Source organism: Protopterus annectens, chromosome 10.part0 (assembly GCF_019279795.1).
Source record: "Protopterus annectens isolate FY-2018-M chromosome 10.part0, PAN1.0, whole genome shotgun sequence".
In the NCBI taxonomy this organism is placed as follows: Eukaryota; Metazoa; Chordata; order Ceratodontiformes; family Protopteridae; genus Protopterus; species Protopterus annectens.
Window position 1 is genome coordinate 619762291 of NC_056744.1, and position 14612 is coordinate 619776902.

General features: G+C 38.6%; 1 protein-coding gene across 1 annotated transcript in view; it reads left to right on the forward strand.

Moving 5' to 3' along the window:
- LRP8 (LDL receptor related protein 8) overlaps positions 1-14612 on the forward strand; it is a 1993970-nt gene that overhangs the window by 624760 nt on the left and 1354598 nt on the right. The window lies entirely within an intron of this gene.

A 14612-nucleotide genomic window follows, 5' to 3' on the forward strand; every position in this document is an offset into this window, starting at 1 on the left:
TGGAAATAAAAGAAAGAGAGATGTGGTTAAAAAGGAACAAGAATTATTCAGAGGGACTGACAAATGGTGAAGTATTGCATTATAGAGGGGAATCTCGCAGAACAAGAAAAAGAGCAATTCCAGAGTGCTAAGCAGAAAATAAAGGATTACCTCAATAACGTGCATGAGTTTAGAAAGATTGCTGTTAAGCAACTGTTTTTTTTTTTTTTGATAATGTCAGAGCACAAAAACTTTTAGTCCTACAACTCAGGAAACAAAGTAGAAATTGTTGTTGCCAAGCTTAGGGAGCCTATAACAAGGAAGATAACCAGTGATAGTGTAGAGATACTAGAAATATTTTGGAACTTTTATGAAAGTCTGTATAAAGCAGAGAAATATGGAGATCAAGAAAAGGTACAAATATAAATATTTAATGGAAAATTAGATACGCCAAGGTTTGAGGTAAAAAAGGCTCAATTACTAATAAGGATAGGAGGAGATGAGATAAAAATGATGATGTAAAAACCCATCAACAGGAAAGTCCTCAGGAATAGATAGTATTCTTGTGGAAGTTTGGAAGCTAGGAGGAAAAAAAACTGATAAAGATCAGGAAGGTTTTGTTTAACAGTATTTTAAGAGGAAGAAAATACCAACATCTTGGAAGAAAGTGGTGGTAGCTGTAAGACCTAAAGAGGGTAAAGATTTCATCAGATCCAGCTTCATATAGGCCCATTTCAATCCTAGACCATGATTATAAAGTGTTTATGTATATATTGGCTAAAAGAATGGGAAAGGTGATGACAAAATTGATAGACATGGATCAATGTGGTTTTGTGGAGGGGAGGCAAAATTTGACAACATTAACCGAACATTAATGCTCAAGAAGCAAACTGAATGTAAGAAAATACCACTGTTGTTTGTGGGTCTTGATGCAGAGAAAGCATAAGCTGTGAGTTTATGAGCAGGGCAATGGAAGCATTTGCATTCCCCTATAAAATTATAAGTTTGATTAGGAGGATATATGAGGGATCAGAGGCGAAAATTAAAATGGGTAGGTTCCTCTCTGTTAATTTATGTTTGAGCAGAGGAACCATGCAAGAGTGCTCTTTCCCCTTTATTTGCATTATATTTAGAAGCATTGGCAAAGAAAATACGAGACTCAGAAATTCAAGGATATAATTTGTATGGTAGTCAAGAAATGGTGGCTGTATTTGCAGATGATATTATTTTATACCTGATAAAACCAGAACATTTCAAGGCAGTTCAAGTATTTTGAATACAAAATTAATGAAGGTAAAAAAGGCAATAGCTGTAAATTATGTACCCACACACAAATTGGTTCAGCAATATCCATATATATATATGGGGACGTGATAAAATGAAGTACTTAAGAGTATGGAGTAAAAAGAATTTTGGCATGGCAGCTAAGGATGTGTTGGAAGAGACTAAACAAAAGGTAATAAACACTGAGAAATTGGAAGCTCTTTTATATGGCTATAGATAGCAAGATGCAAGCAGTTGAAATGTTTTTAGTCCCTTTAGTTTTATGCATAGGTCAGGCGTATTTTTATAAACCAGAGGAGAAGTTGTAGATAATTAATACAGAACTGAAGCTGGGAGGGAAGATGGCAAGAGTGAAGTGGGATAAGATGAATTTTCCAGTTTAGCAAAACAGTTTGGGATTATCTGATTTTGAAGGGGTATTTCACAGCTACACAGTTAAGGCTCCTATACCTAGCACAAGCAGAAACCTATAATTCAAAGTGGAAAGGAATGATGATGAAAAGAGGAGAAGCTTAAGAAACAAGGAGAGATTGGGATTTTGGATGCAGATCCTTAAGGAGAATAACAATAACCATGCAGAATATTATATTTGTAAAGTAGCAGAAAGTATTCTAAGAACTAAACCAGCATGGGAATGGAGAACAGAGATTCTGCTGATAGGGATGACTGCAATTAGGGATGCAGACAAAAGGTAAGAGAGAGGCTGATATTTATTGGAGAAAACTGGTAAAAGAACCAAGGTACTGGGAGCAAATAGAGAGGGAATGGTAATAGAATGGGAAGAGGCCAAGAATTTATTTGGACTGTTGGTTAGTGATTGGCTTCCCTATCAAGGATTGATAGAATGTAGAACAGAAGTTGCTGTTAAAGGAATAATTATTAGAACATGCAAAATATTGTATAAGAATCAATCAGAGGCGGTTAGAAAGGATTGGGAAGAGAGATATAATAACGATGTTTCTTGTCTAAAAAAAGAGGTTAATAGTAAGAGAAAGAGAGTGATTTAAATGTACTCGGCATAAGCCATGAAAGAAGATTATATGCACTGAATTTATTTTGAAGGGAGTAGAAAGAAAGTTTGTTTAAAAAAAAAAAAAAAAAATGTGGCACATTCCTAAACGAGAGTTGTACCATAATAAAAAGACATGGTATGATACTTAAGGGTTGACTGTTCTAGAGATATTTTTCTCGCCACAAACAGATGTGATAGTCATGGTATGACGGTATAATGGTATGAAAGTCATAGGTTGAGGTGTTTACTAGGCTAACAACCACAAGGACGATTTTAAGCCTAGCCATGCATCCCAGAGATCAGAAGCAAACCCTGTACCGTCTGTCTTTGACACAAAGACCCTCACCATTATGCCAAACTAAACAACAGTTGTGGAGCCAATTAAACTATTTTAAACTAGTTTGCATTCAACCTGTCAGAAGGTATCCAGTGGATTGCATCTGTAATAAATTCCTCATGTGTTTATCCTGTGTCATGTCACATCTGTCATTCGATAGGGTTTCATTATGTGTCCATTCTTCTCCATGTATATGCTTCCATTGGGTTGGCTCAACAGAAGAAGAGGCCCCTCAGTATCATACCAATCTTTACCTGTTTTTTCCTTAAGACAGTCATCATCTGTAGATTCATTACATGAAGACTTATAAGGTATCCAGGACTGGATGTCTGTCACTCTAGTCCATTTTCTCTTGACCATCATCTTTGCAGTCACTCTTGTAACTAGGAGTAATAATCCGCTCCTAACTTTTATCAGGGATCTGCTCCTACAGAACGTCTTTCAGACAAGAAGAGACTGCAAACTTCATCTTCATCTTCATCTGAAAGAAGTATTGGGGGTGTTTGTTACTTTACTTGGCAAGAAGTAGAAATCAGCCTGAGGCTTAGAGTTCAGCTCCGAAGAGGAACGTTTAAGGTTGTTTTTCGTAGCAACCAGCAGAGTAGCATGAAATCTGTTGAACAAGAATGGTTAATGACTCTGAAAAACACACCAGTAAAATGCAAATTAGGGGAATCTGAAGAGAGTGGCAGAAAGAATCTTCATTTCTCAGGAATTTCAGAGGGTTAGAGTGGTTATGATATGATTGATATGATATGACATGATATGATATGATTTGTTGGGTCCTGCTGTTTCAGTGCACCATTTTTCAGAACTCAAAACTGCAGAAGAAGAAAAAAAAAAGACTTGGTGCCCCTGGATGAAGTAGGGGCAAATACTCGTACCCCAATGCAGGGAGGCTTCACTCCCTGCACTCCTTATTTAATATGATATCCCACCAGGTTGCACACCCCTGGGGCAAGTGAATAATTTTTTGAGGAAGTGGTAAGTTGATGCCATGAAATTCAACAGACTGAACATATATCATCAAAAGGCTTAGACAAGGCACTTTGGTTTGCATTTCTTTAAAATCAGTGCAACTAATGATATCAGTTGTACTATTTTTATTACAAATGGTAGAAATAATGTTTGAACACTTATTAAAATGTGTACTGATCTTTGACTTGTGTGCTGTTAATGAATCTCCACTAGAAAACTTTATTATTAGGTATGTAACATCAGACATGTTTAAAAATATTGTGTGCCCCTTTGACAAACTACAGTTTTATGGACCTCTGATTAACATGTTCTGAATAGCTGTAACAGATTGTCCAGAAAACACATTCTTCAGAAGGTTTCAGAACTGTTGCATATCTGGAAGTTGTGAAACTATGAAATCATTACTGCAGATGACTTGCTGAATCAGTTTTGTGAAATATAACTACTTTTTGGTAGCAATAGATAGTGCCACATAAACTGCTTCAGATGGAATGTTGAAACTCTTCCCGTACCAGTGGTGAAAATGTTTGGTCAGTCTTTATTATTCTGCTGTTACTTGCATATTAGCCGAAAAGAGTGACATTTCTGCTGATGTATTTTAGTCCATATGCTAAGATAGTAATAGGTAATGAATTTTATATGATTTATATTAAGTAGATATAAGTAAAAGATCATATCCATTTTTGTCCTTGACTCGCTGTCAGTCTTAGTCCGTTAAGTCTGTCTAATTCAATGGAATATTGCCAATATTTCTTTTAACTTATTCAGTGGTTTGTGTTATTGGAGTTAATTGGTTTAAGAGAGGCTTGACACCCATCTAAAAATTTCTGACAGATGTCTGATTTAAAAAAAGATTGATGGCATGAACCATGCCTGTAAAATGCCAATTTCTTATACACTGATATGGGTGAATTTAATTCCATCTTGTTTAGTGTGCATGCATAGACTGCATGTTTCCTTTTTTTTCTGTTCCAGCCTAAAAGTATAGCCGTGCTTCTATCATTGTAGGCACAATAGAATTAACTTGGTGGCCAACTTACAGAAGTTGAGTAAACAATCCTAAGCAAAAATAACTGATTAAAAAAAACATCAGTGGTCACACAGTAGAGTGCCGATCATCAATGTGTCAGTTTAAGCCCTGCACCTGCATTGTATATATAGCAAACGACCAGTGCCCTTTTTTAATTGTCAAAGAAATATGTAAAATAACATATTCTAACTATTTATACTTCAAAATAAATAGCTCTGTGAAATAGGTTCATTGGTATGTACTAAGCTACTGACCACTGGAGCCTTTTTAAGCCTAGCCATGCAACACAAATGTTTGACAAGTTCTGGTACCCTTGATAAGTATAAGCAAGGGCTTGGGAGATGAGGCATTTAGAAACGGGGACCTGGAAGATGAACCATTTACAGGCTGCCTGTGTTCATTAGAAACATGGTGCCAAACCAGGGGATGTAATGTAGTGTTTATAGGCAAGTACTACACAAGTGCCCTTGTGGGATATTTAAGCCTAGCCAGTTTCATTCATTTTTGAGAATCAAACCCTGTACTTTGTGACTGTGAGGTAAATATCTAAATCATTATCCCAACAATTGAGATTTGAACACATATCAATGCATTCAGAGTCCAGAATGCTAACATAACACCAAGGAAACATTTTTTTAAAAATCCATTGAAATTCCCTTTCTGAGAATTGAGGCTGGGCTGTGGTGGTGACAGTACCAAATCCAGACAATTAGACCACCTAGTTATCCCACTGTGGCATATTCAGCTGCATATTTTGTCAGTAGCTTGACATTTTGCTCCCTAAAGTTAGACTACACTTGTATACATAAGATTTAAAAGTGCTGACCATCTCTTCCAGGACAGTCTTGTATAGTGTTGGTATCTTTCTTCGATCATACCTCTATTCAGAGGGGAAGGTGCATTGTATTAGTTCTGATCATTAAAGAATGTTTCAGTAGGTCGCTCACTGTTAAATATATGTCTCACTGCTGCTGGCCTGCCAGCCAGAGCCAGTATGAAAGAGCTCGCTAAAGAGTGTGGACGTGCGTAACCATTGGCTTCCTGTTTCATTCACTAGGGGAATTTAAATTTGTGGGCACCAATCACTCTGTACTGACCCCATGTGGTAGTCTTAGGATACTGCAGCTTGCAGAGCTAAATCATCAGGTCTGACAGCCTCACTGTATGTCACGCATATGGGTTCATAGGTGTATACTAGGCTAATGGCCCTGGAGCCTTTACAAGCATAGCCCATACGATTACCCTGGCATCATGCCACCCGACTGTAGTCCCCAGTGCATCTGTCGAGTAAAGCCATTGGAGTGATCCCTGGGCTGAATTTCCTATTTCCCATCCACTCATCAAGATTTCTCTTGAAGAGGGCCAGTGAGGTGCTTTGCTTGACATGTATGGGAAGTCTATTCCATAGAATGGGCAGTCTCTGGGTTATGAACCTGTCCCTCCAGTATGTTCTGTTGATTGTGGTAATGAGGTTGAGGTCTCTGGAGTGTGTGGTGTGGACGTTTTGGGGATTTCATTAGATGTAGCATTTCTAACAGAGCTGGGTCAGACATGGCTTTGTAAGTCAAGCAGAGCTCACCTCTAAGTAGGGCGATATGAGACAGAGAATAGTTGGAGTTTGAGTCTGTCCATATAGGACAAATGTTTAAGGCCTAGGATCCTCTTTGTGAGGTACTTTTGCGGTCTCTTCGTTTGTTGCAGGTGTTTAGAGAGGTACATGCCAAATGAGGCATTGTACTCTATGATTGGCCTAATGAGGGAAGAGTAGAGGGAGACAATGACCTCTTTGTTCGTAGATGCAAAACCCTTAATAATGAGATGTGCCACATAGAAGGAATTTCTGACCACAGTGGCAGTGTGGTGGTGGTCAAAACAGAGGTTGCTGTCAGCCTGTGTTCCCAGATCTCTTATAATGCCTTCTGTGTTCAGTGGACTACCATAGATGTGGTAATTCATGGGAACCAGGTTTTTTCCAAAGGGGTTGACAACACATTTTTTGGCATAGAGCTTAAGGCCATGGCTTTGACACCAGTCGTTGGTCTCAGGGAGGCCTTTCTGTAGGATGTCAGCATCACTTGGGGAGTTAATAATAGCTCCCAACTTGCAATTGTCTGCGAACTTTGTCAGCCAGAGTCCCTTCGTGTTGGCCTGGACTTCCAAGAAGTAGATACCAAACAGGAGAGGACCCAGGACCGAACCCTGTGGGACTCTACTCGTGACTGGTCGGTAGTGTGACTTGGAGTCAGCTACTTTCACACTGTGGGTTCTACCTATGAGCCAGTTTGCAACCCACCTAGTGATATAGGGGTTGATGCCTAGCTTAGTGAGTTTTTGTATGATTCCTGAGTGGGCAGTGGTATCAAAGGTCTTGGCCAGATCAAGGTAGGCTGTATGAACCACCTTGCCTTCATCCACAGTTTTGGTGACTGACTCAAAGAAGTTGACCAAGTTGAGCAGGAATGATCTACCCTTCACAAAACCAAACTGTGTGGGATCCAGAGTTTGGAGATTCCCTATATCCTTGTTTATTAGGTCCATGATGATGCATTGCATAGCTTTGCATTATCAGACCCATCAGGCTAATGGGGCGATAGTTCCCACGGTCTGTAGTTGCTTCTCCTTTGTGGAGAGGGATGACTGTAGCAGTGTTCCATTCAGTAGGGACAAAGCCTGAGGTGAGGCTGTGATTGAACAGGGCACACAGGTGAGGTGCCAGTTCACTCTGTAGTTCATGTAGAACACAGCCAGGGATATTGTCAGGTCCCATAGAAGCTGTATTCTTGGCCTTGGACAGTGCTGTTTTAACCTGTGCAGCAGTAAAACTGGGTGCCTGGCAATCTACTGGTATTGTGACTGGTCCTTTGGGGGGGTAAAGTTGGCACTGAATCTGTCAGCCAGTATATTGGCAATATCTGTTGGCTCGGTATAGGAGGTACCATTGTGCAGTAGCTCAGAGCAAATCTGGGTATTGCCATGGAGATTCTTTACATAATTATAGAAGGCCTTGTGGTTGTCTTTACTGTCTATTGCAATTCTGTTTTCATAGCTAGCTTTAGAGGATTTGATGAGGGATCTCAGCTTTGTGTTGAGGCTGATAAGGGAGTTTTTCTAGTTTTGGGACTTCATCTTATTCTGCATCAGTTTTCCTCCTTCTGTTGTGGAGTTTGTTTATGGCAGGAGACCACCAGATTGGCTTCCATTTTTGGAGGAGAGCGTCTTGGTTCTATTGGGTATGGCAAGATCCATGCATTTGTGTATGTGTTCGTACAGTGCATTGGTGTATGATTCGGTGGTCATGCAACTATTCTTCATTTGCATGGGTGCTGTGAAGTTAGCCACCACTGTTTTTAGGAGCCCAAAGTTAGCTTTGGAGAAGTTTTTCTTGGTGGATACCTTTGGGGGGGGGATTTCCAAGGTGATTAGTTTGTGGTCGGATCTAACCAGGGAGGAGTTGACTATTGGTGTAGAGCAACGGTCGCCCGTGTTAGTAATGACCAGGTCAAGGATGTTGCTACCTCTAGTGGGGGTAAGAACGAGCTGGTCCAGGGTATTGGAATTAATGAATTCCAGGAAATGTTGGGCAAGTGTATTGGTACACGAGTAGTTTTCCCAGTTAATGGAGGGGTAGTTGAAGTCACCCAGTATGAGAGAGTGAGGTTGGACCCTAATATTCTCCAGGGTGCTTAGCAACGTGGAGTGTGAGTTTTGAGACATGGCTGGAGACCTATAGCAGGCTACGAACTGAATCACTGTCTTACCCAATGATATGATCGCTTGCATATTTTCATCCCTTCCACATTACTCACAGGGTCCTTGTAAAGTCAGTTGGAGTTACTTAAAATGATCAAGCTATACTTAAATTAATATTTTATGAACAAAATATCAGCTATGTGGTGCACAGGGAAAGTTCCCTTGTCTGATTGTAACCTGATGTTATTCAGCTTCTTAGTTGCAGGAACACTGTGCTGTCAAGCAGAGGAAGTTGCAGACACGCATCTCTTCCCTTTGCTGGGCTGAGAGGGAGAGCCTGTTACTGCTACAGTGATTTCTGGTCAGACTGCAAAGTAGCAGTCCTATATACTTGGCAGACCCATTTCCTATGACCCAGATTTATGAAAATATGATTTTCTACAAGACGTAGGACCTTGCATGGTCATATCAAGATGGGGAGGCTTTTAAACCCATCACACATAGTGTAACTGTCTGTCACCATGGCCTAATGGAAGTCATCCCAGTGACTTCATCTGTTGTTTCAGTACAAATAAAACATTTTCAAATTACGGATGGCCAGTGTTTGCTTATTTCTTCCAGCTGGTGAAACCAGAAATATATTTTAACTTTTTTTTTCTTGTATTGCGACTGCTTTCTAGTTGAATTAAGAATCCTAATCCTAACCTGTTGCACTAACTATAACTCTAGTCACCAAGCATGACTCTAGCTTAAACCTACTTGTAAAACTCTGATTAGCAACAGTACACTCAACAGATATACCATAACTGGCAGCTGCACTATTTTTATAGTGCAACTTTCCAGTTTGTAGGAGTAACCATATGCTTTAAAGTAAACATTTCTTGTTATTGTGCCACTATCAGAATAACGAGGCTCAGCTATATTGCATTGAATCGTACCCAGCTGTGCACACCATGGTTATAACTGTGAATAAGGATTATTTGAAAGTTTTCATAAAATGCGTAAATAGTACTATTGTTTTATTTTTGTTTGCATTAGAAGCAAGTTATTACAGAATGCACAGAGGCTATTTAGCCGATGTTCTGCTCAGTACAAGGTCATATTATTTATTTAGTTATTTTCTCCATAACTGCAAGGTACCAGTGCCTGCACAGAATCATGACATAGGCTTAATTCACCCTCTCTCTTCCAGGATCAGTGTGAGTCTCACTTCTGGACCTCTTTCCTTAGTCTTGTAATTCTGCTATGATGGATTTTTTCATCTGGTATGTATGGCCGGTCTGGCCTCTTCTTTCAAATCCTTGCATTTGTAATAGCAAGCATTTCTAGATCCCTCCTTCCCCAAAGCTGCATGTTGTGTTTGTTGCATCAGTTCAGATTCCTTCCTTTTAAATTCAGCCCAAAAATCAGTATAAGTGCTTGAGATATTCAGGATTCCTTTATGTATATTCACATCAGTATAGTTCTCTTCTACTGTTTCATTGTTTAAAGTATTAATCACTTCCGGGCACTGTAAAATGAAGGCTTTATCTTGGACTCTTGGGCCTAATAAAGAGAAATAGGATACTTAAATTTACTGGACAATCACACCCTTGCTGTTGCCTGCAAGAAACTCATTTAAATGAATCTGAAGAAAAGAAGGTTTTAAACAGTATCTTTCCCCTTAGGTATAATTTGTATTACATTGTACAGGCGAGCAGAGAGAGCTGCAGCAAAAAAGAAAATGTATATGTAATGTATTGTCTGAAGTAACAAGTAACCTAATCAACACAATATTTTATGATCTTAGAAGATTAGTAGTCATTCAGGACAAATATCTTAGTATTGAGTGTCTTGTATCATTCTCTTTGGTCAGACTTTAATGTCAAAAAATTTGTAACACATCTGAATATTTTTTAGAGGCGAGTTTATCGTGTGGTATTCTTATCAGACCAGCAATGTGTGTCATGGTTTAATAATATACAGGAGCACAAACCAAGCTACCTTTAGGAGATGGCTTCATCAGAACAACTTTGATATGCTTCAGTGCACCTTGTACAGTACTTTTAAGAAGTTAATGTAATATTATGAGGTTGGATTCTTCCGTTATTTTTCTTCCCTTCTTAGTTATGTAATTGTGTGATATAAATTAAGAATAGTTTAATAACAAAATACATTGACTATTTTAATGAGGCTTAGGACATCTAACAGGTAATGTTTTGCGTAAGATTGCCTGTTTTGTGCCATGCTGATTAAATATCCCATAAAGAGGCAGTCTTACTATACCTTGTATATGTTGGGACTGCAAGCTTTTAGAAAGGAATGTGATGTCATGTCTTTAAGGTTTTCTATAGATGATCCACTTTTTTCTTTACTAAAACACTGCACTTCTTCAGTACCTGTGCAGAATGGAAACATTTTAAAAAATGAATGCAAAATATTTGTAACCCATAGTCACGTTCAGCAAGATAGGGGTCATCAGTCTTGTAGAAAATGAACAAAACATGCAGTGCGGTGATCCTTTCTAGGCAATAAATGTCAAAAGCCACCATTATACTAAATGCATTGGATGAAATCCATATTTACAGCGGAGATTGTGATGTGTAAAATACAATGTCATTTAAAAATACAGTTAAGAAGCTCCCCAAATATAAAATGAAACATGTAAGTGGGTGCAATTGTACATCATTCCTCAATGTAAATATTTCTGTTTCCTTCATATGTAGCTAAAAGCCTGGCCAAATCTCGTTTGTCCACTTACTTTTGTTAAAAAGGTAAAGATGTCTCTGTCATCCTACTTCGCAAAAACAAGCTCATAATTATAGGCCAGAGGGTTTATGATAGTTCCTTGTCAAGTAAAATCACCGAAAAAAACAGAATACCATGTCCTCCCACATCTTATCGCCCCGATTTTATCAAAAAACATTCAAAGTGTATCCCTGCAATTTGTTTGTCTACTAGATCCTTAACATTACCCAGAAGGCTTTCCTTGGAGTATCAGCAGCCGAATTCTGGTAAATCTAATTCCATGATATGGCATTTATTTTTATTTAGGTAGTCTTTAATCTCAGTACATTTTGGGCTTACCTCCAGTATGAATATGTGCAGAGTGCAAGTCATTCTGTACTAATTTTACTCTGCTTCACCTGAATGCGGTCATTGGTAAGTAACTTTAGCTTACACCTCACTTTGGCACAGCTTCCTCAAGAGCTGCATTTTCTGTTTCAGATCTATAAAGTTGTATTCATGTGTCAGTCATATAATGCAAGACTTCAACCAGACCGATTCACTGGGGCTTTAACTGCCAAGGAACTCCTGTTGTCAGCCTGATTATTGTCTGACTGAAGACCAGCTCTTTATCTTGACAATGCTGAATATGCTTTGATTTCTCCATCGTAAGACAAATCACTCAGTGGTTGTAGTCCCATTGACCCTAGTACTGGCCAAATTAAGATTTGTGATGCATTACAAAAACAGTAGTTGAATTTTACATTATTATAGGCTCTAACCAAGCTTGTCTTCTACATGTGATAACTTCACTACACTCTAATGGAATGGACTTTTAATGTTTCTGTTATTCACGTTTTGTATGATTTAACACTGGTAATAGGCTGCTTTACTATTGCCTTTGTATGGAATCTTATTTTTTTCAAGCACTGTGTAATATCAACCCTCCCTGAACTTTTGACCTACTCCAGTGGTGCCTTTTATTGATTTTATTTTTTGTTTTACTTTAACAGAGTGGGTGGATTGTGCCAAAGACCCTTTTCAGCCATGACCTGCGTCACATAGGCAACACAACACTATACAGAATGACAGCTATTAAAGAAACATGCCTTACATTTAAGTGTTCAGAACAACCTCAGTGCGATGATACAAACACAGCAGAGCAGTGATTTACAGTCGTGGAAATTATTGCAACAGAACATAGTATCTAACATAAGCATCTAGGGTAATAAAATAGTGTCTAATGTTATAGCAATCATATGTACAACTGTCCCTACCGAGGAGAGTGAAATCAACCTGATCAAAGTAGGTGATACCCAGTTTCTATGTTATGGAGGCTTCCCTTTTCCAGGAAATGTGTTTTTTCGGTCTTCGGTTACAGTCATACTTGGTATGGTGTGATGGCGTGTTTTACAAGCTTTTGGACTTTGCGGTGGTTTTTGGCTTGCCAGGAAGGCGTTCTGTCATTGTTTTTCATTTATACCATCAAGGGAATTAACGTGCTTTGCTGTTTTTTTGTGTCATACCTGCTTGCTATTCTTCTTTTTGTATGCCAGTATAGCAGCCCTGCACAAGTACACTTGTTACTGGGATTTTCATTCATTTGTTGTTGAGGCAGTTGGGCTGGTCCAGATATTATCTATGCAAATTTTAAATATGGTGTTGTAAAAATTTCATTACATTTGATAATGAGCTTAACCAGTCAGAGTTTTATATATATATATATATATAGAGAGAGAGAGAGAGAGAGAGATTTACCTACATTTATACATGTATTAATGAATTACAGTTTTATACATTCATATAAGTAATTAAATGGCAGACAGCTGAACGTGAATACCGTGGAATACGTGAACCTGAATAGTTCAGAGCACTTGATACTTCCATCCTTGCTCTGGCCAAAAGTAGTTGAATCTGTTTTACAAATTCTGGTTTCTAGCACAGCAGACCCTTACCTCCATGGGATGGGAGTATATTTCAATCTTTTTTTAAATGGGTAAATCTTACTGAGACAATGAAGGAGAAAATATCCAAGGTATAAGTCTCTTTTATTGCTGTTTTTGACCATGAATTTACAGGTGACACAGCCTAAAGTGTATAACTTTGTGAGATGAGAGCAAAGTGTACATGGAAAAAACCCATGGAGATAGAGTATATGTAATTTAGTCGAACAGCAATCAGAGGCAAAAATGAAATTCCTGACCTTGGACGTGCTACTCTTGTTTGATAATAAAAGTACGCCTTTACAAAACCAGCATTTCCAAGTCCACTTTTACCACCATTATCATGTCTCATAGTGCTTACAGATTAACACTGCATCACAGCACACAGGTCACATGTGCATAGTCTATCCCAAATGCAGACACCAAACACTAACATCCTTTCAGATATGTGCACACTGTTTCATGCTAAGAGTAAGTGGTAACAACTGTGCCTTTTGTGTAGAGTTGTGCCCTAGCAGCCTGTAAAATTAATATTCTAACTCAAAGATCACCATTGCAGTTGAAAAAAAAAGGCATGGTGACTTTGAGTTCAGGAAACACACAGTGCATACCATATAAACCTCATCATTCACTGTAGACTTATAAAATCTATACCCATATACATTCCCTTTTGCAGTAAACATGAACAATGCTTGGCACCATTCAAAACATACAGTGACTCATTCACAACTAAGACAGGTAAGGCATCCACCCCCCACAAACAGTACGACTTACACCATTCATCTCGCACACTTGTGATCTGTGCAGTTTCCTGCATTCAAGAGCATTTCCCCCCGTTTCTTTGACCAACTGTAAGCTGTTTTTTATTTCATGTAGATCTAGCAACTTCTAATTGCATGATGCACTCAACTGGGGCAAGTGAGTAATACATTTTAGAAAGCGATGTGAACTGAGAATGACTGAAACATCTCCACTCAGTGCTTTATTCAGCAAATTCTAAATGTATATCTCATTCCAGAGGCTAGATGACGGCAAATATGGATTAATAAGACGGATGGTGGAAACTACAGAGAAGCCAGTCTTCCCTCAGTAATGTCCAGTTCTACGGGGTTGCTACTTAAGATGAGGGAAACAAGCTTGAGTCTGTTTGGAGTTGCAGTATAGAGGTTACACCAGACATTATATATTTGTGTGTCTGCATCTTCTGAATACAATTTCCTTCTGTCTCATGCTGCACTAACTAATGCTTGTACAGCTCTGTTCATGTTCCTGCCTGCTTCAGCATCAGCTTATGTAATTATTTCTGCTGTTTCCATAGGTCTTAATCTTCCAGCTCCCCCATCCATGGAACACTGAGGTAAAATGCAGAACACTTACTAACAGCTTGCTAACAATGTCAACTAGGAAATACATATGATGGTTAAAATGTGTTACTTTTTAGTTACAAAAAAGTTCTTTTGATGAATTAATGTGATTCAGTATCACTTTAAAACTCTTAACACTGAATGGTTGACAGACCCACACTGAATGGTTGACAGACCCTTCCAGTCTGTGGAACAGTGAGGAACATGGACTTTTTAACACTCAGAATGAGAAACAGTCCTCATAAAGATGAGCACTTAGAGGCATAGCTCTTCCATTTTTTATATTTGT